Source organism: Marmota flaviventris, chromosome 8, assembly GCF_047511675.1.
Source record: "Marmota flaviventris isolate mMarFla1 chromosome 8, mMarFla1.hap1, whole genome shotgun sequence".
Taxonomy (NCBI): domain Eukaryota; kingdom Metazoa; phylum Chordata; class Mammalia; order Rodentia; family Sciuridae; genus Marmota; species Marmota flaviventris.
This window is the reverse complement of record NC_092505.1, coordinates 78,205,678-78,231,481: the sequence shown is the minus strand read 5'-3', so window position 1 is coordinate 78,231,481 and position 25,804 is coordinate 78,205,678. Positions and strand designations below refer to the sequence as shown.

Genomic DNA, 25,804 nt, shown 5'->3' with positions numbered 1-25,804 from the left:
CTGGAAACCAACTCCTGATAGATCTTTCTCTGTCCATCCTCAGGCCTTTCTCTCACTCTGCTCCAAAAGTATCCTTTTCTGACCAAGACAGTTTCTCCCTAAATGATCCTTGTCTAGCTTTCCCTCCTGATTTCATCTCCCTTCCTCTTCTTCCTTCTCTGGTCTCTTCCTGTCAGCTGCCTGTGGCTCTTGGCTTTCTCCTTGAAGGAAATTTCTGTGCAGCTTTAAATCTGAAGGGGTGATTGGAGCTCTCCAAGTTCACACTCAGGGGACACTCAGCTACATTATTTCCCAGGTATGAACCAGTGACCCATTAACCAGTTGTTCTTAGGAAGACTGCTCTATCTAATAATTACATTTTTATAATTTGATATCTTGATCCACAGAGTGAAACTGGACTCTTACTGCAGAGGTCTACAGGACCATTAATCCCTGTGGCAAACCAATTAGCCTTAGAACTATCTAGATTCTAGATGAGCAAATTGGACTCATCACCATCTTGAGTGTTGCATGGATCAGTTAGGACAAAGTGCAAGGCACCAGGCTCTGAACTAAAGGTTCATTGAAATGGACTACTACAATTCTTTCAGCTCTGTCTGCCTAAACCCAGGGATTATTCAGCTGAAAATGGAATGTGTCTACAATTGATGGAAGATTATTTTCTCAATGGCCACCTACCCGAGTTGTTTCTGGGCATTTCCGAATAACTTAAGCATGGCTCTCAGGATAGATAGTGCTGCCTCTGGCCAGCTTCCTGGCTTCCCGCCTTCCTATGATCCTAACTGGTTTCTGATTTCCTCTTAGGACCAATTTCATGGACTCAGTGTCTTCAGTGATTGAACATACCTTGCAGTGCTTTACAAAGTTGTCATACATTCTGTCATCCAGGTCTAGCATCTCAACTATCAGCTAACCAACCATCTCACCTTACCCTACCCCCAGTGAGTATAGTCTTCTTTGAAACAATTAGAAAATCTCTCTTGCCTTCCAGAAATGAAATAACTGTAGCACAGGAGAAATACAGAAAATGTGCTAGACAGAGGTAGTTAAATTTGTACTTCTTGACTTCACTTGATAATGAATCATCATATATGTTTGACAGCTTGCCAAAGAATAGAGGGTGTCAACCTCTAGGGACCCATGAGCCACTTGAGTTGAAGAAATGATTGTCTTCTTCCCCATAAACTCCTTACCCAACTTCCTCTAACTTGTCCCTATAAATCTCACCAGAATAAATGAACATTGAGGCTGTTTTTGTCTGAAGGTATGATAGCATATGTTTGAGTAGCACTTTCAAAAGCATTTACATTCATTTAATTAATACATCTTCATTTCTATCAAAGGCAATGTATAATTAGTATGTGTTCATAATAAAATGGAAACCATTGTTTCTTGCACCTGCCTGCTATTCTTTAAGAACAGTGAAGAATTAATACCAAGACTCACAAATTATAGCCTATGGGCCAAATCTGATCTGCCACTCTAAATAAAGTTTTATTGGAACTCCTTCATATTTATTTACTTATGGATTGTCTGACTACTTTGTGCCACAATAGCAAAGTTAATTAAGTTCTTGCGATAGAGACTGCATGGCCTGCAAAGGCTGAAACATTTACTATCAAGCCCTTTACAGATAAAGTTTCCCAGCCCATGACAGCAAAATGAAGCTTTTGCATTGTTAAGGTGTACATTTAAATACAGACAAAGTACAAAGTACCTTTTGCCTGCAACTTTCTGAAAAATATTGGGGTAGGAATATTGGGGGGATGGGGACACTGGTGGACTTGGTCAAGAACACAAATCTTGAAGGTTTTTCTTTAGCTCTTTAGTCCCAAACCAAATAAGGGACTTGGGCCAAGAATATAAGAGAGGGAATTCTATAAATATCTTCATTTGTTGTATTTTGTCAAATCTTCTCACCGAGCTATATCCCCAGCCCCCTGTTAGAACTTCTCAAAGAAGGCCAGAAAGTTTTCAGTGCCAGTACTGAACTTCAAGGGATCCTACAAGATAGCCCTACTGGTCTGCCTACCAACCTGATAGCCAGCTCACTTTAATATTTAAGTAAAGAGTAGGGCACATGCTGGACAAAACCTCCCATTTTTTTTTTTTATTTTATTTTTTTAGTTGTAGTTGGACATAATACCTTTATTCCATTCATTTATTTTTATGTAGTGCTGAGGATCGAACGCAGGACTCTGCATGTGCTCTACCACTGAGCCACAATCCCGGCCCCCAAAAACTCCCATTTGATACCTCTGTGGGTACTAGCCAGGAAGTTATTAAGAACCTTCCTACTCACTCTTTTTAAGTTTCTATCTCTTTCCTTTTAAAACCCTAGAGTTCAGCATTCATTAATTCTCCCCTTTGATTGCACACCAATGTTCTCACTTACAGAGGAAGTGATGGTTTTCCTGTTTCCTTTCTGGGGACATTTTGCACACTGGTTCTCCTTCCTTTTTTTCAGTCTTGCATGCAAGTAAAAGCAAATTATCTTCCACAGTTAACTGCAGTAAAAAGTTTGTGGGCCCTTTTTCCTCCCTCCTTCCTCTACAACTGGAAAATATGAGGCAGATCCTGTTTATGTGTGCTGTAACCTCAAAAGGAGCTGATATGCTGTTGTCATTAAAGAATCCGGAGCTGTTTATTCAGCAGTGGAGTACCAGAGCTCTAAATCTGAAAGCCCCCCTGGGCCCTCCAGGCACAGCCTGTGGAGAGCTCTTTGCTGCTTTCCCAAGGCTTCTGCAAATACAAGACCAAGATTTCTGCTACTGAAACTGCTCCCTGACTCTGGAAACAACAAGATGTTGTGACTTAATTAAAAATCAGGGGCTTTCTTCCTCTGTATTATCTTGTTCTTTGAGATCTGTTTTCCAGAGGCCTTTTCCGCTCTAAAATGTAACTTGAATATATATATTTCTCCTGCTGTTTTCTCTGTGACTCTTTTATATTCCAGAATCCTTTTGCAAATTTATTTTTTAGCCAGTATATTTGGCAAATTATAAGAAAATCAGCCTTTTCCTTTTTCTGAAAACTAGGATTTGGGGATATATCTTTCTTTTGAAGTTCAATCTCCATTGTTTTTTGTTTGTTTGTTTGTTTTTTATTTTTTTATGGTTTGAAGTCAGTGCCTCCCTCATGCTGGGAAAGTCCTCTGCCACCAAGCTACATCCCCAGCCCTTAAATCTCATTTTTTATACATGCCAAACATTTAATTTTCTTTTACGATTTTTTATTATAAATATGTACTTATGTAGCTATTTAAACCACTATATTTTTCATGTTTTATTTTATTGGTTTATGTTGGTTCTCCTTGTTTTGGTTTGCCTTGGGGGCAAGCCCAGATTCCCCTTACAAGGATTAAATTTGATAGAGACCATTAGAACCAGAAGTGGCCAACTTGAAATACTCCCTGTCCAGCTTTTGTTAAAAGAAGCTATATTGATGCAACATGGTTACTTTTCAAATAACAGACTTTTAATGAGACAAAAGAACTATCTGAAACATGCAGTTACTGCCACAGAAATGGACACAGAGACAAGCGACTCTCTGGTTCTCACCCTGTGGGAGAGAAGGGTTTATGATGAGACAAATTTTGCATTTTGAGAGGAAGCTTCAATGTTAAGAAGGACCGTAATTTGTTCTTTGAATTTATCTTTCTTTTGAAAGTGCTGTTTTCTTAGTAGCTTTATTATACTTTTTCCTGACATCCAAAAGTTAAAGACATAAGTTAAAGCCATTATAAATCAAGGTATTTAAAAGGGGATGTAATTCTAAAACCAGCACACAGATTATGGGGATAGGAAGAAGAGAGGTTTGGCTTAATTTCTCTGGCCAGCAGTTCTTGGATTATTGAAACAATAAATCTGTAAAAGTTAAAAAATCATAAGAGATTTCTTTGAATACAGGTTAATATGTGGTTCTTTCTGTTTTACATAGCACTTGTATTTAGAAATAACTTAGTATTTGGAAAGTGGATCGTTACACTGCCATCCTCATGTAGTATTTGGAAAGTGGATCTTTACACTGCCATCCTCATGTGATACTCCAGGAAGGACATTTCCATTTACCAGTTCATAAGATGGCAGGCTCAGAATTAGTCCCAACTGAGGGCCTGAAACTGCTTAATTCTTCTTTCAAGATAAACTTGTGCAAGACCCATCAAGCCAAACCTGCTCATTAACCTCAGGTTACTTTTAGGGACAGTTACTTGTAGGGCCTTTTCTTCTCTATGTATGTTGGCAGAGAAAGTGGAATGGACTGAAGAGCTTTCTATTCAGACTGTGCTTTAACTTCATGTGTGTGGATCTTACACATCCTAACCAAAGGTTACTCATTTCTTACTCTTGTTCCTAGTTTGTCTGTTTTTCATTTTGCTTCCTACCCATTTATTTTTTCTCTCTCTATTTTCTTTCATCTTCTCTCCTTATTACACAAGAATTAAATGAAGTAACATCTAAAATATGAATTAAGTTCTCAGAAAAAGATCACACAATATGGTAATAACTGCTCTACAAAGACAACTTATAAATTTGAAAGATTTTATACCACAGAAGTAATAGTTTTGAACCAGAAACAAGGACCTATTGGTACATGACCTTGGACAACTTACCTCTTTGGGCCCCAGGCTTTCCTTATCTATAAAAGGAAGCCCTTAAACTTTGCAAGCTTCTTAGATCAATCCCTCTTGGGATTAAGATCCTAGAGCCCTAAATTGGAGCCTAGAAATCTTCATTTCTAACAAGTTCTCCAGGCAATTCTGAAATAGGTGACCCTCAGATCTTACTTTGAAGATAGGAAACTATATCATCTCTAAGATCCCTACCTCTCTTAAATTCTGTGATCTTAAGTCTTCTTTTAACTCCTTGGCTTTGTGCAGAGTTGATACTTCCTGGAATTTCACTGTTTCATCTGCCATATGTATAACTAAGAAATATATTTTTTAATTATCTTGTGTGGGAAACTCTTAAAAATGTAAACAGTAATTCTGAGCAGAGTTAAATACCTCTTTTTATCATTGCTTGGCAGTTTTATCTGTTGCATTCCTTTAATCTCTCATCATATAGCCTGTCTCTAAATATTTTTTTCTCCTATAAAGTCTCTCATGTGCTTTTCATCTTTCTGAAAGAATAGTTACCACCAAAGCTAAAGTTTGAGTGATCACACTCTTGGACCCAAGAACTGGGTGTGTGTGTTGTTGTTGTTGTTAAATATATATGAACCTTAACAGCTTTTTCTAAGGCCTTCTCATGGGCAGCTTGACATAGACCTTTGCTCTATTTCTCTGAATACTGCAAAAATCCTGTCTGATGTGGGTTGCAATATCCATCCAGTTGCTTTCGACATGCTTTCGAGGTTTCTTCCACCCACTTCATGTCAGTCTCTGTATTATTTTTTCCTAGATGCTTGTATTTTGTTGTGTTTTGCCAGACTGAACTTGGTGTACTTTACTATCCATTTTTTCCAATCTTCATGGATCCATTTATAGTATTTGGCCTCATCTCTGTCTCTCCTAATATCTCTACATGTAGTGCCATTTGAGGAACTTTTTAATACAAGGTTTGCTCAGATTTTCAGGTCATTAATAAAGTTGTTTATTAAGACTTTTTATGCAACCTGGACATTCTTCAGGTTTAGTCAGTGTTTTACATCTCTACTATGGTTTCTTGCCTGGCATTGTATCATATAAACTTAAGATCACAATACAGAAAAAGGTTATTTTTCACATTAGAGCTTAGCTAGGAAGTGCTTCTTCCCAGAAGACTCTTTACTCTTTCCCATGAGAAACCAAACTCTTTCAGTTGGGACTTTCGGTACAAGGCTGGCCAGGGTACGCTTACATAAGCTTGTTTGCAGATTCTGGTTAGGTCTCCCAAGGTCACAGACAGCTGTGTTTTGAATTTTGCATCCTTTAACAGAATAGATTCTTGAATAGCTTTTATTTGGCTTGCAAGATCTTAGGGAAAACAGACATTCACATGTTCATAGGTGCTAAGGACATGATTACACACCATCATGCAGCACCCAGGTGAGCTCCTACACAGTGAGACATGACATTTTAAGAAGCAGACTTGGAATGAAATGACCAAAGTCATCTTCCTATCTTACATCTGAGAAACAGAAATGTTTGCACCTCACTTGGAGTCTTAGCAACCAGATGAGAAATAAAAGTAATTAATAAGAAGGTATTTAGCTAGTAGGCTATAGCTGGATTTAGCTTTCAAGGAGTTTATAGCAAAAAACATTACTGTAAATCAGTATGTTTTTAAGATTGGGAGGATTTAAGCAAATTGGGGGAAAAAATAACATTCCAGGTAGAAGAATTACAAAATGATCTTCATCCCCAAGAGAATTAACTTAGGAAATAAATAACCCAGAATGAGAACTTCATTAAAAACAATAAGGAATTGTTAAACTAAAGATTGAGGATACCCACTTTTATTTATTTGGACTCTTAAAATAGATTATCAATAGTAAAATTGCCTGCTAAGATTATTACTTTTTATTCTTGTTATAATTTTAAGAATTGGGTTTTTTTTAAGATAACATATGCTGGTTTCATTACAATTTTATTCTAGCTCCTTCGGATACAAACTTTATATTGATTGTAAATATTCAGTCCCACTCAGATGGAACAACTAAGGGAAAAGAAAATAAATTAACTTTCAAAGTCTCAAAATGTATTGGAGAAAAGTAACTATTCTTATTGAAATGAAACACTAGAAATACAGCCTTTAATATAAACTTATTTGTATTTTAGCCACCAATTGATTAATCCAGGGCAAATATAGAAAGTTTATCTATTTTTTTGTTGTTATTGTTTTGGGGGGCACACTGAAACCATCACACATGGGTAATGTAATCTGTAGAAAAGGTGCCTGTGACATGTTGATAAATGCAGAGTGTCTCAGAGAAGATGGATCAAGCAACTCAGAGACTACTGTGCAAGAAATTAAATTCATCGTTAACTGTCTCAATGTCAGATCTTCCACCACCTCTTATAATTTACTCTATCCCTATGCTGAAATAAGTTTGTACAAGCTAGCTTGTTGGGGAAATTTTTTATTAATAATTCTAGAGTTTTGATGCTTCCTGAGCAGACTATTCCTTTACAAAGGGTTTCTAGAACCTTAGTGAGCATGAAAATCACCCAAGCAATATTAAATGAAAATTCCTGGGAGTACCCCTAGACAACTCCAATTTCATAGTTAGATGTGGAGCCCTGAATCTGAATTAAGTATCCTAGGTGATATAGATAAAGGTGCTCTATGGTCCACATTTTGAAAACTCCACCTTACTTCTCCTCCTCCCAGTCCCAGAAAGGCTTGTGAACTCTGAAGAGTGGATACCTTCTGTTTTGCCATTAGCATAAGGCAGTCTATGTGGCAGAAGACAGTATATGGGTTCATTGAATAATTAGAATTGATGTCATTTCTTAGGCAGTGTCAGCTATTTTCTGTGTGTGTGTGTGTGTGTGTGTGTGTGTGTGTGTGTGTGTTGCTGGGAATTAAACCCAGGACTTCACACATGCGAAACATACCATGTAGTTTGATTTTATTAGATGATAGTCACTCTACCGTTGAGCTCCACCCCCAGCCCTCAGCTAATTCTTTATTTGCATTGGAGCTGGAAGCTTGTGAGAAGAGATACAAAGGAATGTTTCACCAGTCAGTTATTACCCAAATAAGGCCTGAACTGATTTTTCTTGCTTGGTTCTATTTTGGGATTAGATGTGTATGCTTTCCTGCCATAGTTACCAGAATAGTTCCTTTGAAACTAGCTCATATTGCCATCCTAGATGATGAGTTTAGAATTTTAATTGGTTTTTGTTATGTGTTTACAAAAGATAAAGGGATCAGATTTGTCATTCTTCATTTATTTATTCGAGAAATATCTGTGGAGCATCTTATATGAGGAAGGCAGTGTTCTAGGTATTGTCAATAGCCAATGATATCCATTAGTTTTCCTGCTATTTCTAGGCCTCGTTTGATGTTCTTTAATTCTAAAGAAGAAGTCCCTGATCCAGATCCCCTCCATGGTCCATAATCCTCTCAAGATGGAGCTTCATCTAAGCCACACAAGAGTATCTTGATAGTCTTAACACTTTCAAGAGATAAAGATTCTTTTAATCTTTTTTTTTTTTAACAATAAAGATGAGAACAGTAGTTCACTTTTCATATAACTTAGGTTATATGTACCACAGTTTATTATTATTCAGCAGATATATTAATGGTCAAACTATGTCTATAAATGTCTAAGAAGAGAAAGCTGAAAAGTATTCTTTGAAAACCTGATGTCACATTCTTGGACAGACATTAATCATGTTTCTGAACATTACACTCTTAGAACTGTCGATTGTACTTGGCAGCCCCAATCTTCCATGTATATTTGTGTAGAAAGAGTTTTTTTCTCTTAGGATAGCTTAGGGATTAACAGCTCATGCAGTCCTTACTTTGGAGCTGAGATCTCATACCTTGGTTTCTACACCCTAATTTTGTTGTCTTCTTAAAGACAGCATACCATGTAGTTTGATTTTATTAGTATGATAATCACAAAAAGCTCTCTAGGATATGAATTTTTATACATAGTAATATAAATAAATAATAGAATGTTTACAAAGAATAGTCAAGACATGTACTATAAAACAGCACCTTTTTATTATTGTTATTAATATGTTTTCTTAGTAGTTTTAGAGCAGGGTTTCTCAGCAGTCACACAATGGACATTTTGTACTGGATAAATGAGCTGCAGGGGTTATCCTGTACATTGTAAGATAATGTTTACCCTTTTCTCTACATATTAGATGCCATTAGGACCCTCTTTGTTGTAGCAATCAAAAATGTCTTCAGACATTATCAGATGTCTCCCCAAGACAAAATCATCTCCTCTGAGAATACCTGCTTGACAGAATGTGCATGGCATATTTAGATTTTATGCTATCTGAAGAGGAACTATGCCAATATTTTATGATACTCCCTCCTTATCTTCGAAAAAGACATAAGATGCTACATAAGGTTCTGGAAGTCCTGGCATGCTTCTGGACATTTCTAGGTCCATTGAATCATTAATGGAATTGTGAAATATAAGCACCTCTTGATTCTACATTATGTTGCTTATAACATACCATATATTGTTTCTATACTAAGGGGTCACACATATCATAAAGTGTGCTGCATAGAATTCATAGAATCTATTCTGTTTAACCTATGGCCTTAAGCTACACATGTAAAAAGTAAATACTACTTAGTACTCATATAACTCATAGGCAAGAATTTGTAAATAAAGTATGGCAAAAATGTACAGGAATAACAAATTAAATTTATTTAAGAAAGGACAAGAACCCCTCTTTATTACTGGGCAGGGATTAGTTAAGAGTGAGAAAACTCACTGTCATTCTACTTTATAACTCAAGACTAGTAATTTATTTTCTTTTATCAGTGTTAAGTTGTCCATTTCCAGGAATCTTCTCTTGGAGAAGATGTCCCATAATATCTGAGGGAGACATAAACCAGCTTTGAAGGCCCTCCACAGCAGCATGACATTCATATTTCTGGTCAGAAGAATGCAGCTTTGAGAAAGAATCCTACAGGGTAACCATATTTTTGGTTATAGTCAAGCTCCAACAAATTTTCTTTATGGAACTTTTATAGGCATCATACAAACATGCCCATTTTTATACCCTGGCTTAAATTTATTGTTACATGTTTCTGTTTCTGTGAGGTCCATAAATGTCACAAAATCCGCTTGTCAGCATGATATTCAGAGTCTTACCCTTGTTGACTTAAGACACCACCTAGTTTGAAGAAATATAATTCACCCTTCAGCGTTTATTTTGTGAGAATAACCTATTGTACATTCAACAATCTGTAGAATTAGCTTGCCTGTGGTTGTCAAAGAAAATTGAGGACTTTTGCCCTTGTGGTTTTATTTAATGTTGAGATAATTTCAAGTTTAATCTCACGATCTGGAATATATACATTTGACTAGCTGTATTTATGAAATTACAGTTCTTCAGCAGCAGTTTTAAACTCTCAAAAATTATGTGTGGTTTTATATTCAGGGTCAGACATGTTGGCAGTCAGCACCTGACAGTGTCAAGGCAAGAATTTTTACATAATGCCTCAGGATATTTAACCTGAGACGCCCCAGAATAGTGTACATAAGAGTTAACTAAGTAGTTTTTCTTCCATCTCAGAGGTGCTTGAACCTGTAGTTACCTTTTTTGCTGTTGTTGTTGTTTTATTTGTTCTTTTAATCTTGACCAGCCAGTTAATTGCCAAAGGATGTTTTTAAGTGACCAGCTCTCAGAGTATGTTTTCTCACAGTATGTTGCTTGAAACAGAGCATCAGCATCACCTAGGAACTTGTTAAAAAATGAATATTCCTGGGTCTAACCCCAGACCTACTAAATCAGAAACTCTGGAGGGTTAAGGGAGTGGCTCTGTAGTTGAGTGCTTATCTAGCTTGCAAAAGGTTCTAGGTTTTGCACTACAAAACAAGAAAAAAAAGCCTCTGGCATTGAAAGACCCAGCTGTGTATATATTTTTTTATTTGTTCTAATTAGTTATACGTGACAGCAAAATGCATTTCTGTTCATTGTACACAAATGGAGCACAGCTTTTCATTTCCCTGGTAGTATACAATGTAGAGTTGCACCATATGTGCAGTTATATGTGTACCTGGGATATTGATGTCCTTCAAAGCATTCCAACATCTTTCCTACCCCGAAGCCCCATCCCTTCCCCTCCCTCTCCTTTGCCCAAAGTTCCTCCATTTTTCCCATTCCTCACACTCCCCACCCCATTATGAATCAGCATCCACTTATCAGAGAGAACATTCAGCCTTTGGTTTTGGGGGGATTGGCTTACTAATCTTAGCATGATATTCTCCAGCTCCATCCATTTACCTGCAAATGCCATAATTTTATTCTCTTTTAAGCCTCAGTAATATTCCATTGTGTATATATACCACAGTTTCTTTATACCTTCATTTATTGAAGGGCATTTAGGTTAGTCCACAGTTTAACTACTGTAAATTGAGCTGCTATAAACATTGATGTGCCTGCATCCCTACAATATGATGATTTTAAGTCCTTTGAGTATAGATTGAGAAGTGGAATAGCTGAATCAAATGGTGGTTCCATTCCAAGTTTTTTTAAGGAATCTCCATACTCCAGGAGTCTATATTTTAACAAGCTCTCCAGGTAATGCCCACTAAGACTTGAGAGGCCTTGTTTTAGATGCCATAATCATTGTGATGTTTTTTCCCTGTTGACCCTGATGCTATAAAACAAAGATGATTTAAGAAGGAAATAGTATTTGGTTAGAAGCACACTTTATCTCCTTTGAAATATAAAGGCATTTGCTCTCACATTTTTTTAAGAAGCACTATAATAATCAGTCTTAACAATGTGTGAGGTAAATAGAGAGCCTACATCTTGGGAGCAAATCTTTACCCCTCACACATCAGATAGAGCACTAATCTCTAGGGTATATAAAGAACTCAAAAAGCTAAACACCAAAAAAAATAATATAATAATAATAACCCAATCAATAAATGGGCCAAGGACCTGAACAGACACTTCTCAGAAGATAATATACAATTAATCAACAAATATATGAAAAAATGTTCATCATCTCTAGCAATTAGAGAAATGCAAATCAAAACTACTCTAGATTTCATCTCACTCCCGTCAGAATGGCAGCTATTATGAAGACAAACAACAATAAGTGTTGGCAAGGATGTGGGGGAAAAGGTACACTCATACACTGCTGGTTGGACTGCAAATTGGTGCAGCCACTACAGAAAGCAGTATGGAGATTCCTTGGAAAACTGGGAATGAAACCACCATTTGACCCAGCTATCCCTCTCCTCAGTCTATACCCAAAGGACTTAAAAACAGCATACTACAGGGACACAGCCACATCAATGTTTGTAGCAGCACAATTCATGATAGCTGAACTGTGGAACCAACCTAGATGCCCTTCAGTAGATGAATGGATAAAAACATGTGGCATCTATATACAGTGGAATATGACTCAGCAATAAAAGAGAATAAAATCATGGCATTTGCAGGTAAATGGATGATGTTGGAGAAGATAATGCTAAGTGAAGTTAGCCAATCCCCCAAAAATTTAAATGCCAAATGTTTTCTCTAAGGAGACTGACTCATAGTAGATTGGGGGGGAGGTTGGAAGGAATAGACAAACTCTAGAAAGGGCAGAGGGATGGGAGGGAAAGGGAGGAGCCAGGGGGTTAGAAATGATGGTGGAATGTGATGGACATCATTATCCAAAGTACATGTATGAAGACATGAATTGGTGTCAACATACTTTATATGCAACCAGAGATATGAAAAATTTTGCTCTATATGTGTAATATGAATTGTAATGCATTCCACTGTCATATATTAAAAAATCAATAAAAAACTATTAAAAAATCAGTCTTAACTAAGTTGTGTTCCTGACTTATAAAAACTTTTTAATATCACCATTTCTTTGATTCTTGCAATAGATGTTCTATGGTAGCTTTTCACAGAAAGTATTACATTAAGAGCCTAATTATCAAAATAAAACTTATGTATCCTAAAGTTGATGACTGAATTACAGAGAACATTTCCTCAAGTAAGAGTAGTATGCTCTTCTTTTTTGTGCTGTCTCTTTCTTTTATAAAACAATAACAACAGTAATAATAATGTTTATATTAAAACTATAGTTATAGCCTACTACCAGCAGAAAGACCTCAGCTTTAAAAGAAAGCATTGGTCCATGAGACTCACCTCATTTGTTACATGTCTAGGCTTCTAGATTTTGCATTTGTACCCCAGTTAACCAGAAGTTCCATGTTGCTATTTCATATACATGTATAATTAATTAGTTTGAATGCCAGCCTTTTGATTTCAAAGGCTTTATTTCAAAAGGCTATGTTAGTCTCCTGCTATTTTTCATTTGTTCATTGGGTATAGATCTACTTTCATACTACACACTTAAAATTATGCAAATGTTTTAAGCTCAGGTCTGCCACCCTAGTTAACTTAAGCCTAAATATGAATTCTGATTATATAAATATGATATATTAATATAAATATGGCCATATTTATATGATATGATATCTGATCACAAAAAAATATTATAAATATGAAATATGATAATATAAATATGATCGTATAAATATGACCATGAAGGGAATATTGGGATCCCATCTCCTCTCCTCCCCTCATCCCTTTGGTTCCTGGTGTCATGAAGTGAGTACATGAGATGAGCAGCTACCCCCATCATATACTCCCTGCCATGATATTTTGCCCTTCCACAGGTCAATGTGGAAGCGCAGCAGACCCAAATGACCATGGACTGAAACCTCTGAAACCATCAGCCAAAATAAACCTTTCCTCTTTATAAGTTGATTGTTTTAGGTATTTTGTCAAAGTGACAGAAAGCTGACAAACACATTAGATAGTTATAAAATAACCACTGTTCATTAGCTGGACTTCTTTTAAAGGGTAAATCCAAAAATATTTCATTATGCAGAGGCACATTCCCTGTCCATATTAGATTTTTCTGTTAAATCTGTAGAAATGTGGCACACTTTAAAATATGTATGTATGATGAAGGTCTCAGCCAATCCTCCTAAACTAAACATAATACCTCAAGCGGTAATTTACCACTTCTGACTCAGAATCCCTGGAGAAGAATTCTCTTAAAAGTCTGTAAGGTGATTCTATTGTGCAGCCAGAATTGATAACCTGATTTATACCTGAAGAGAACATTACCATTTTAGAACAACTTCTTGTAGAACATTGTTTGATTATAAGTTAATGAAAATACTTCACATCAAGATGGCTGGCATTTTGCACCTTCTCTCCTCCTTTAAGAATCCTTTTTTTCACTATTATGTCACTTAGGGAAAAATGACTGAGTTTTACTATAGTAGTGGAGTCTTTTTATACATATGTTGTGCATTTAAGGCCATGCTTTTTCTGAGTGCTTACAATTTCTCAAAATTATATGTCAGTCCAAGTTTCTTTCCTCTTTTGTCTTAAAAGCAAAATGTTCCCATTTCTTCTTCTCTCATCACTATGCCCCTGTGTGGTCCTCTTTCACTCTTCATCCCAGCACAGCTCTAAGACGAGGGCAAATGTCCTCCAACAGGCTTTCCAACTCACGTGAGGGAATTTAGTGCCTTTCCTCCAGCTGAATGTTTCTAATGTATTCCTCAGTCACCTCAGTGTTCTGTCATGATTGTCACCTAGGAATCAGAACTATGCATGTCGATGACCCTTTCCTAAATGACAAAATAAAAGAAGTGACATATATCTTTTGTTCACTCAGTGTTTCTCTGAAGACCTCCAGTTGCTGAAAAGAAGGTGGTTACCTTTTCATGAAGGGCAATATACTCTCAAGTTGGTTTTTAATGAATAACTTATCTGTGAGTTAGATTATTTGGTGTAAAGGTCAGAACTTTTAATATACTGGGTCAAGGGTTTAGTCACTGGTTGAGTTAATCAAAGAGCTACTGTAGTTCAAAAGTACATCTGCATTTAAATAAAATATGATTCATGTTTGAGAGCTAAACTTGACATTTGGTTTCCCCCAGGTAATAAAATAACTTTTAATGAAATAAATGTGTACCTCTTCTGCAGCAACCTTCATGAAGCACATAGCAGTCACACTTCCCCTCTGGCACTGATAGGGAATTTTTGACCTGTCACAGACTGCTTTATTTCATTCAGTCTCAAGTACTTAACCTATTGAGCTGATGAGCAGAACAATTCAGAGTCATTGTCAGCACCACTGATGAAAGGAACAGAATGTCACAAAGTTAGTTATACTTGTTAGACATCAGCATTCTTGATTATATTATTTCAAGGATTGCTACAGAGAAATAAATAAATTAATTAATAAATAAGAGAGAGAGACCCTACTCTCATCTATACTCTTAATAGTTTCTAACTCCTAGTGGAGACATTCAGTACTTTTTTAAATCAGAGTGATATTTATTACCACCTAGGCTAAAGTCCAAAATATGATGGCTATTCCTGTGGATCATTGCAACCATTTTAGTAGACAGTCTCTTAAATTTTTTAATGAGAATCCCTGGAGAACCAAATACAATGGCACACACCTGTAATCTCAGCTACTCTGGAGACTGAGGCAGGAGGCTTCCAAGTTCAAAGCCAGCCTGAGCAACCTAGTGAGATGTTATCTCAAAGTAAAAATAAAAAGGGCTGGAGATGTATCTCATTAACAGAGTATCCCTGGGTTCAATCCCCAGCACTGCCAAAAAAGGAGGGAAATGTCCCTGTAGAGTTGGGAGCAATGGCTACACCATTTTTTCACTTTTAAAAAAATGTATATACGTAATCCTCCCTTTTTTATAAAACCTCCCTTTATAGATAGTGATTTAGACTATACATACAGTGGTATAGCCACAACCACAACAATCAAAATGCAGAACACTTCCATCAGTCTTCATGCTGGCTGTTTTAATCAACTCCCTTTCCCATTTTCAGCTCCTAGTAACCACTTATCTAATTTTTTTTTTGTTTCTTTCATTTCAGCTTTTCCTGGGTGTCATATAAATAGAACCATAACATTTTGAATCTGATTTCCTTCACTTAGCACAGTATACCTGAGATAACATTCAAGCAGTGGTGTATTAGTAGTTTATTCCCTTTTGCTACTATATAATATTCCATCTTAAATGTCTACCAGTTTGCTTAAATACTCACCAGTTGAAGGACATTTGGACTGTTTTCTGTTTGGGGAATTTATGAATAAATCTATGAGTGTTCAGGTATAGGTTTTAAGAGAACATAACTTTGTATTTCTTGTGAGTATTCCTGTTGGAACAGAATTACTGAGTTTTATTATAAATGAAAGTTTAACATCATATGAGAAACTGCCTGCTGTTTTTGTTGTCATTGTTGTTTTAAAAATATTACATCTTTTTATTGGTTTTTAGATATACATGACAGTAGAGGGTACTTTGACGTATTATATATACATGGAGTACAACCCATTCCAGTTAGGATCCCATTCTTGTGATTGAACATAATGTGGAGTTACACTGGTTGTGTATTCATATATGAGCAAAGGAAAGTTTTGTTCAAATATTTCTGCTGTCTTTCCTATTCCTATCCTCCCTCTCTTGCTTTCACTCCCCTTTGTCTAATCCAATGAACTGCCTACTTTCGAAGGCATTTCCACCAACAGTGTAGGAGAATTCCACTTGTTATATAACCTCAACACTTAGTGGTTTGGGGTGTTGTGGTGGTAAGGTTTTTTTGTTTTGGGTTTTTGTTTGTTTATTTGTCTTCTTCTTCACCTTTCAAAAAAATGTATCTCATAGTTTTCATTTGTATTTCCCTAAGGACTAATAATAATATTAAGCATTTTTTTCATGTAATCATTGAGTCCATATATATTCATTAGCTAAGCATTTATTCAAATCTTTTGTATTTTTAAGTTCAATTATTTTCTTGCTATTTATATATTCTGAATACAAGTCTTTTTTCAGATAATGTGACTTAGAAAGATTTTTTTCTCCCCAGTCTATGATTTGTCTTTTCATTTTCTTAAAAGTGTCTTTCACGGAGTTTTTAATTTTGGTGAAGTCCATCTTCATCATAAGAAATCATTACCTAACTCAAGGTCACAAAGATTTTCTTTGTGAAAATTCCCAATTTATTCAAGTATTCCTACAGGTTTTTAAAGTGAAATTTGGTAGCTTGTTGGGATGAAGAAGGCAGCAAAGGGGAGAGGTTCTCAGTATGTGTGTTCCCTGAACATTCCTTAACTAAATCAAAGCTTGATTTGATATGGACAGAATAGTTTCATGTCTGAAATTAGTGTAGGTTTCCAGTGTAACCTTCAGACTTTATGGAGCAAGGACACCTTGTTCCCCCAAAATTAAAATTAAGTAATGGAGTAAGTTCTTATTTCCAAAGAAAATTTATCAAAGCATAGCTAATACATAGGCAGATCATCTTTCTGGTTATAAAATAAATTTCTAAAACTTAAATCATTCCCTTGTACATATCCAAAGTATTTAAATTTGTGGAAAATATATATTGTGCACATTAATAATTCATAATAAATGCCAAGAAAGTGGTTACATTTTCAAAATTTGGAACATAGCCATTTTCTGAGTGTCTTAAGCAAGCATCAAATTCTTATGCTTTTCTTTCTCTCTTGCTATATAGTTTTCTCTCTCCTCTTTCTGTCTTTATCACTCCCTAGTCTCTCATGTCTCTTCCTAATTCTGACTTGGGTTCTTGTGTCTTTTGCCCAGAATTAATTTCTCTCTTGTCAATTCTGCCCTTCTTTTTCTTAGTCCCTTAGCTCACCACAATATGAGAGATTTCTTTTCTCTAGATAGCATTTATTCAAGCAGATCTCCCAGCCCCCTTGTGATGTAAACATTATTTTTTTAGGCCTTCTGACAGAACAATTTTAAAAGCATTATTCAAGTCACTGTTAACATGTCTGTCAGTCAGTCAGTCATGTTTACATGTCCTGAAAGAAAGTATGCATTGATGAAATGAGGAAATTTCTCACCTCAACTCTATGAAGGATCAGGAGAAAGCATCATTGAGGATAGTGTCATCATTTGCCTGCCAGTACAGTATCCCAGATGAAAAGGTTTTTTAATATAGTTAACATCAGGTGCCTAGACATAGTTACCTTGCTAACACATTCCAGTGTCTAGCCCTTGTTTTCAGTGGCTTAAATTAATTTGGTAATTTTATGTTTCCTTGGCTGTGAAATGTGGGAATTGAATTAGATCATCTCTAAGGTGTCCTCCAGTTCTAAACAAAATTTAAGGAGGGTAGAAGTTAATCACTGTCTTCCCTATTGCACCCCACCCCAAAACCGGCCAGTTTTTCTACTAAGTTGGTGCACATGTAGCCACAGAAAACCTTATTCACATTTTCTCTGAGCTCACTGCTGCACTGTTCTGTCTTTGTGGCTGCCCGCTTTGAGCTCCTCTGTGGAGGGCTTGCTCCAGGGCAGTTGCTCTCTGGACTGTGAAATACCATAAGTGAGTGCCACTTCTAGTAAGTCCCCAGGCCTTGTCTGCATGGGTCTGCGGTGCAGCTGTTTGCTATTGTTTTTTTTTTTTTTAAGATTCAAATTTAATTGTCCTGCTCTTCTAAGCCTTTAAGATAGTCAAGGGAATATTAGCTCACTGAAAATAATCAAAAACACCTTTTGGAAAAGTGCAACTGGGAAAGCAAACTTGGGGATTAGGCTGATGGTGGTTTTTCAGGGTAGAGGTTATTCCTCTACCTTCTGACATTTGCTAATAAATTTAGAAAAAGCAGTTCCACCTCAGAGTTTGTGAATCTTAGATTTTGGGGCAAGACAAGGCCATAAAGATATGCAACTTGTCCAGGGCCTCCGGGATGGTAGGTCGATCCCTTGCTGGGCTCTTTGTCTAAAGCCAGGCAGACCATCCTGGGCTTGCAGTCATGTGTTCTCTGAGACTTCCTGTTGCCTTTGACCTTGCCTCACTTTGCCTCACTTTGAGAGTCAGAGGGAAGAATGTGCTCTTCATACTTAGCCATCCAATTCCCAGTGGAAGCTGTAGTAGAACTGCACAGTGATTCACCACCACTCTCCCGGGAACTCTGCACAGGTGTGCCAGGGCTGACGAGAGGCTCCTCTGAGAATGTGGTGTCTTCTGTCCTCGCCACAGCTTGCCTGGTTCGTTCCACCCCATGTAGTCTCAAGTATATTTTAAGAAAACTTGAACTTAGTGCAGAGGTTAAACACTTGCAAAGAAACTTGGCCTTATAAGTAATTTTAACCCAAGATCATTTTGAAAATGTTATTCTTGGAACCCTCTCTTCAAGCATGTGTATCCACCCTCTTCCCCCAAACCAAAATGCTTTAATAAAAGAACTTTGTGGAATCTTATTGGAACGACCTCGTGTTTGTAAGGAAAGAAGCGGTATGAGAAATGATGTAACAAGGGAAGAGCACCCAGTTTTAAAGATGACTATTTAAGGTTTTGCTTCTACCATATTCCCAAGTAGTAAGCATTATAAATTATTGTCACTAGAAATACAGCCATGTTCTAACTGAAAAGCCTGACTTAAGTTTAATAAACATATTCACCCATCAATTTTTCTAGATAATCCTTGCATTTGAACTCACATAAGCATCTGAAACTCCTATTTCTGTCATAAGTCAGAATTCTTTGCTGGGTATCTCCGCTCTTGATTCAGACACACATTGCTCTGACTCCATGATAGGCCTAGGTAATTATTAATGGAAAGTTTAAAGACAGTATAACGTGGTAGTTTAGAGCGCAAGTTCTACAGCCAGATTTTTCAGGTTAGAATAATCCTGACTTTATTGGCTTTGTGTTCTAGGACAAGTTGTTTGACATCTCTGGACCTTATTTGTACCACATCTATAAAATAAGGATAAAGATATTACTGCCTGCCTGATAAGATTGTAATAAGTAGGTCTTCAACAACATACTTCCAAAAGGACTAAGAAGATTGTCTACCTATGTCCCTAAAACCAGTAGAATTTCCAAAACTAACATATTTTGTATTCCAGAAAATTTGTGTACTCCAAAACATTGGTATACAATTAATTGACTAAGGATGAGAAAAATCTCTTACATCTGTATTAGAATCTCTTACATCTGTATTTCTCATGAGACACAGTCTTTCCAAGTGTAACTGCTGGAACTTTCTGGTCAAATCCCACTCAATTTGGCTCTCCATAAATGTGATATTCTCCTGGATATACTTAACTTTCTCTATATATGGACCCAGCCCAATGCCAAAGAGCTCATAAATTGGGAATCTGTTTCATAAGTGCTTTGAGAGTTTAGAGGTTACTGGATAACTTAAGAAGTAGAATACAAAAATGGAAAAAAAAATTTAAGTATGAGGTTTAAGAAAAAAAGATAGCTCATTTTAAACACATTCTATGCACTTATGCTTTGGACCCTTAAAAATCACAGTCAAAACAAGGATTACTGGCCTAAAATATTACCAAGTATTCTGAGTTGGGTAGCTTACGTCAATAGAGTTTAGATCTATTTATAGCCCATGGCTTCCTTAACATCTAACTACCAAAACAATATCTGTTCATTTTAGAAAGAGCCAGATAATCCAAATGAAGAAAGTAAAAGTCACTCATTCATTACCAGCTAGAAATAAAATTCTGACATCTATCTTCTTATTCTTTTTCTTATGCAAAAAAAATTATTTTTTGCCATTCTGATATGTAGTAATATCTCATTTTGGTTTTAACTTTCATTGCTCTAATGGTTAATGATGTGAAACATGTTTTTACAAACTTATTTTTATGTTTATATTCACTTTGGTCAAATGTCTGTTCATGTCTTTTGTCCACTTTCCATTTGGATTGTTTGATTTTTATTTTTACTATTTTTTGTTCTAATTAGTTACACATAACAGTAGAATGCACTTTGATGCATTATGCATAGATGGAGTATAATTTCTCATTCTTCTGGTTGTACATGATGTAGAATCCCACCAGTCATATTGCTATATATGTACATGGGGTAATAATATTATCCTTCATACCTCCATACTCCCTCCCCTTCTTTCACTCCCCTCTACCTAATCTAAAGTAACTCTATTCTTCCCTAGATGCCTCCCCCCTTATTGTGAATTAACATCTGCATATCAGAGAAAACATTCAGCCTTTATTTATTTATTTATTTATTTGGTCTTGGGGGATTGGCTTATTTCGCTTAGCATGATATTATCCAGCTCTATCAATTTACTGGCAAATGCCATAATTTCATTCTTCCATCATGTATGTGTGTATCACGTTTCTTTATCCATTCATCTATTGAAGGGTACCTAGGTTGGTTGTTTTGAGGGTTCCTTATATATCCTAGATAGTTGTCCTTTAACAGATATCAATTTTGGAAATATTTTCTTTCAATATCAAGATTTCTTTTCATTCTCTTATCAGAGACTAATGCAAAGCAAAATTTTTTTATCTGATACAATCCAACTGATCAATTTTTCTTTTTATTGATCAGTATTGGTCAGTATGGGATCTCTGCCTATCCCCAATCCTCAAAGTTTTTCTCTTATTTTTTTTCTTCTATAAATTTTACAGTTTTAATCTCTACACTTAACATCCATGATCCATTTTGAGTTTGTTTTTGTGTAGGATGGTAGGCTTGTGTTGAGGTTCTTTTTTTTTTTTTTTTAATCTGTGAATATCCACTCGTTCCATCACTGTTGAAATGCTATCTTCTTTTAGCTGAATTACTTTTGCACCATTGTCAAAAAACAGTCAGACATAGTTGCACAGGTCTGTTTGGCGGTTCTATGTTCAGTTCTGATGATCTGTGTGAATATGCCTAGGGTAGTACCAATAGTCTTGATTACTGATTACTTGGAACCAGGTACCCTGATTCCCCTCAGTGTTTTCTTCTTTTTCTACATGTTCAGCAATTCTAATTCCTTTGTATTTTCATATAAATTTTAGAATTATTCTGTCTGTACCTAACAAAAATCCTGAGTTTGGGGTTGGAATTGCCTTGAACCTATATATCAATTTGAAATAAATCTACACATTTGGTATGTTAAGTATTCCAATCCACAAACACAGTATATGTGTCCATTTTTTAATCTACAATGTCTTTCTTAAGTATTTTGTAGCTTTTAGCATACCGGTTCTGTACATGCTTGTTTTTACATCTGAAAGTGAGATTAAACTCAGTTTCAAACCCATTTTTTATGAACACGTATGTCATAAACTTCTTCCAAATCATTTACTTTCAACATCATTTATATATGTATTTTAGGTTGTGAATGAACCTTTATTTTTATTTATTTATTGAACCCAGCGCCTCACACATGCTAGGCAAGCGCTCTACCACTGAGCCACAACCCCAGCCCACTTTCAACATCATTTTTTTTAAACATGGTGTCATTTTTTAATACCTTTATTTTATTTTATTTTTATTCATTTTTATGTGGTGCTGGGGATCAAACCCAGTACCTCACCCGTGCTAGGCAAGCATTCTACCACAGAGTCACAATCCTAGCCTTCAACGGCATTTTTAGTTGACTCTGAGAATTAGTTCTGGATTTGCATATTCTTGGGTATTAGCAAATATCATGAAGATTTACTCGGTTTTAAAATTTTTCCTAAACTATCACAGGATCTATCTACATTTCAAGAAAATAGCCAGGGTATTTGTTATCTTGTAAGTCACAATTATTTTGCTACTTTTTTTAATAGATTTGCATAATATTTTTACTGAGTAGGAACTTATCATTGAATTCATTGATTATTTTTTTTAAATTTTATCAACAATGGACTTTCAATAACCTTTAATGTTTAACCAGCCATAAGAATGGTACGTTCTGCATTGTTATTTGAAGAATCTAATAAAATCAGAAGAACAATAAAACCATACATGAGTGACTTGTTTTGTTTTGTTGTGATACTGGGGATTGAACCCAGGGGCACTGCATGCCCAGTACTTTTTGTTTCTTATTTTTTTAAATATTTATTTTAGTTATAACAATATCTTTATTTTTTTTATTTTTATGTGGTGCTGAGGATTGAACCCAGTGCCTCATGTATGGTAAGCGAGGACTCTACCTTTGAGCCATAACCCCAGCCCCTTGTTTCTTATTTTGAGATAGGGACCCCCTAATTGCTGAGACTGCCCTGGACCTGCCTCATTGGGATTACAGGTGTGGGCTACCATGCCCCGCAGTGATTGACTTCTTGACTCTTTACCTGTACTATAGTTATTGCCAAGCCACTGGCCTCCTCCCTATTGGTTGGAGCACAGCCAGCCAAATGCCCCAGTGAGTCCCCTCCACACACACAAGTTAGCAGATTCATACTGAATTAGGTAAGAAAAATAAAGAAATACTTGTGTAGGTGATGATATAGAAAGAGATAATAAGTTGGAAAGGAGGAAGCACTGTGTTTTAGAGTCAAAGTCCTGTATTTGAATCTCAGTTCCACCACTTACTACCTCCTTGACTTTAGGCACATTACTAAATGGCTCTCGGGCTAAGTTTCCATGTCTGTAACATGGCTATTACAGTACCATTCCTCATAGGATTCTTTGGATTAAATAAATTAGTGTATTAAAATATTCAGCATAGTACTTGGCATATAGCAATCAGTAAGTGTCATCATTATTGACTCTAATAATTTTATTTTTATTATTCACAATTGAACTTTGGCTCTTGCTGTCAATAGACATCGTTATGGTTTAGATATGAGGTATCCCAAAAAAACTCATGTGTGAAACATTACAAGAAATTTCAGAGGTTAACTGAATTTAGTTATGAGAGCATTTATTTGATCAGTGCATTAATCCACTTGAATGGGTTAACTGGGTAGTAACTGTAGGCAGGTTGGCTAGAGAAGGTAGGCTCAGAGCACGCCTTTGAAGTAAATGTTTTGTCCCTGCTAAGCAGAGAAGCCTCTTTCTCTGTTTCCTGGTGGCCATGTCCTGAGCTGCTTTCCTCCTCTACCCTTTTCCACCATGATGCCCTCCCTCAGAAGGATAGAGCAATGGAGCCAGCTGTCTATAGACTGAGACCTCTGAAACCATGAGTCCCAAATAAACTTTTCCTCCTCTAAAATTATTCTTGTCGGGTATTTTGATCACAGGTCTTTTTAGTCAGAAAAAAAAAGCTGACTAAAACAGGTAAAAATACAGGTGTAGGAAGTATCCTGCAATATATTTTCATGAGTATACCTTTCTTCCCTACTGCAGTACAACCACCTATAGCCCTGAAGTTTTGTGTCCCTCATTGTCTAACACAGTAGTGCCTGACTAAAGGATGCTGAATTTCACAAAAACCATTACCATACATGGATGGATACTTACCATGAAACAAACCATTAGCTAGAATCCTTTTTTTAAAATGGCTTCCTTAAAGTAGAAAAACACTTTAAAGATTTCAAATGATAAGAAAGACTTTTCATTGCCTGAAATAGATTCTTTTCAGTTTAGGATTCTACATGAGATTCTAGTTTAGGCTGTGCTGGATTCAGCCACATATGGAATGTAGAGTAGTGTAAAGCAGGAAGCGTCTTTTTTTTTTTTTTTTTTTCCTTTGCCAATTGCAAAACTCTATATATTTAAAGGGATTTTTCAGATTTCTGCCAGGGATCATTTTCACTAATAACCCAGAGGAATTTCAAACTCTGATCCCGTGGACTTTATCAGAAACCTTAAATCCAAGATTGAATTAATCAGAAAACACAAGATTGGGTTTCTATATTTTCAGTTTTGAAATCTGCTTAATGTGGGTAATAGAGTGAATACTTATCATCTAGTGCTAACACTGGAGGCAGCCAAATATTACATTGTTTTTTTAAGAAAATACTGAGAGAGCTGAGAATGTGGCTCGTGGTAGAGAATTTGCCTAGTGCTGGCCTTGGGTTCAATCCCCAGAACTATAAAAACAAAAATCCGAAAGGAACAGGGAGAAAACCCTGAGAGTTTAATGTATAATCTGATAACAGGAGACCCTTGGGAGCATGGAGATGCATAATCCTCTTAGAACTATTCATAGGTGCTTAAGATGAGTAAAGTAATTATCTACCTAATTTTTGTTGTAAGGTTTTCATAAGAAACAAGTATACAAGAGTAAGGAAGATAGAGGAAGAAGAGAGCTGTTTTTGTAGCTAGGATGATAGAAGAAGCCCAGTGGACTTCTAGGTGATCTATCATATAGGTTCTTGGAGTAATCTGTCACCTTTTAAATAAGTCACTTAACTTTTCCTGAGTCTTGTTTCCATATTTATAAGGGGAATTGCAAAAATGTTTCTACCTGCCTATATTGATGCTCTAATAAGATGATGAATAGGGGAGCAAATTTTAAATGCTATGAAGCTATACAAAATACCAAGTTCTTTTTAAATACCCATTTTATACCAAACTCTGTCCTCAGGATAAGGATAAAAAGTCAAATAAGATACAGTCTTTAGCTAGAGACATAACTGTTTACCAAAGAGAGACAGACATGTGAACCACTTAAGTGCAGTCAGATATCATAATTGTGCAGATGTAGAACTTTTCAGAAGTAGCTATGGAACTGGGTTGCTGAAGTAGAATGGGCAGAGAGCTCTGGAGTCAAGAAATTTTGAAGCCACAATCTTCCATCTATGTTCAAGTTGAGACCACCCACAATGTGGAAAGAATTAAGGAGGAGAAAGTGTGATTCTGTTGCCAGTTATTAAATAAGGTACAATAATGGGAGAGGCCAGTAGGTGGCAGAATTGGGGAGTGGACAAGTGTGGCATGGATAATTGGCCTGATCCTTGAGAGAGGAGAGGCTTTGATATGAGGATGGAAAGGAAGGGCCTAGAAGCAACTAGTGGGGTGGGAGAATGCTGCCAACCTGGTCTTGGTATGTAGGCTCTGGGCACATTGGTTGCCTCCTTATAAAAGACTTAGGTTTTGTTCATCCAGGAGGAAGGATTTACCAAAGATGGAACAGAGGATGAGAGGAGGCGTGTGGGAAGGGTAAGAACATAAGAGTTTCAATAATAGTAATATCTGTCATTTGTAGAGCACCTAGAATGTTCCAGGTACTACACTGAGCTGTTTTAAAAATTTTAATTCTCACAAGACCCTACAAAGTAATTACTGATATCTGGATTTTACAGATAAGGTCAAAAGGTATAGACAGGCTGTGTGCATTATTCAGGGTCACACAACAAGTCCACATTAGAATCATTGAACCCAAATCTGCCTGGCTGATGAGCTGTGCTTTTGCATTGTTCTACCTGTCTTCAGAGGGTTTCAGAGAGCATCC

General features: G+C 36.3%; 1 protein-coding gene across 3 annotated transcripts in view; it reads left to right on the top strand.

Annotated features, from left to right (window-relative positions):
- The window catches only part of Cmss1 (cms1 ribosomal small subunit homolog), a 331,345-nt gene that overhangs the window by 234,393 nt on the left and 71,148 nt on the right, over positions 1–25,804 (top strand). The window contains exon 1 of one of the 3 annotated variants that reach the window (XM_071615413.1): positions 828–941. The exons of the other annotated variants lie outside the window; for them this stretch is intronic. The gene's annotated coding sequence lies outside the window, so the exon portion shown is untranslated. Of the gene's footprint in view, positions 1–827; positions 942–25,804 lie in introns of those variants that run through there. 3 annotated transcript variants of the gene reach the window in all.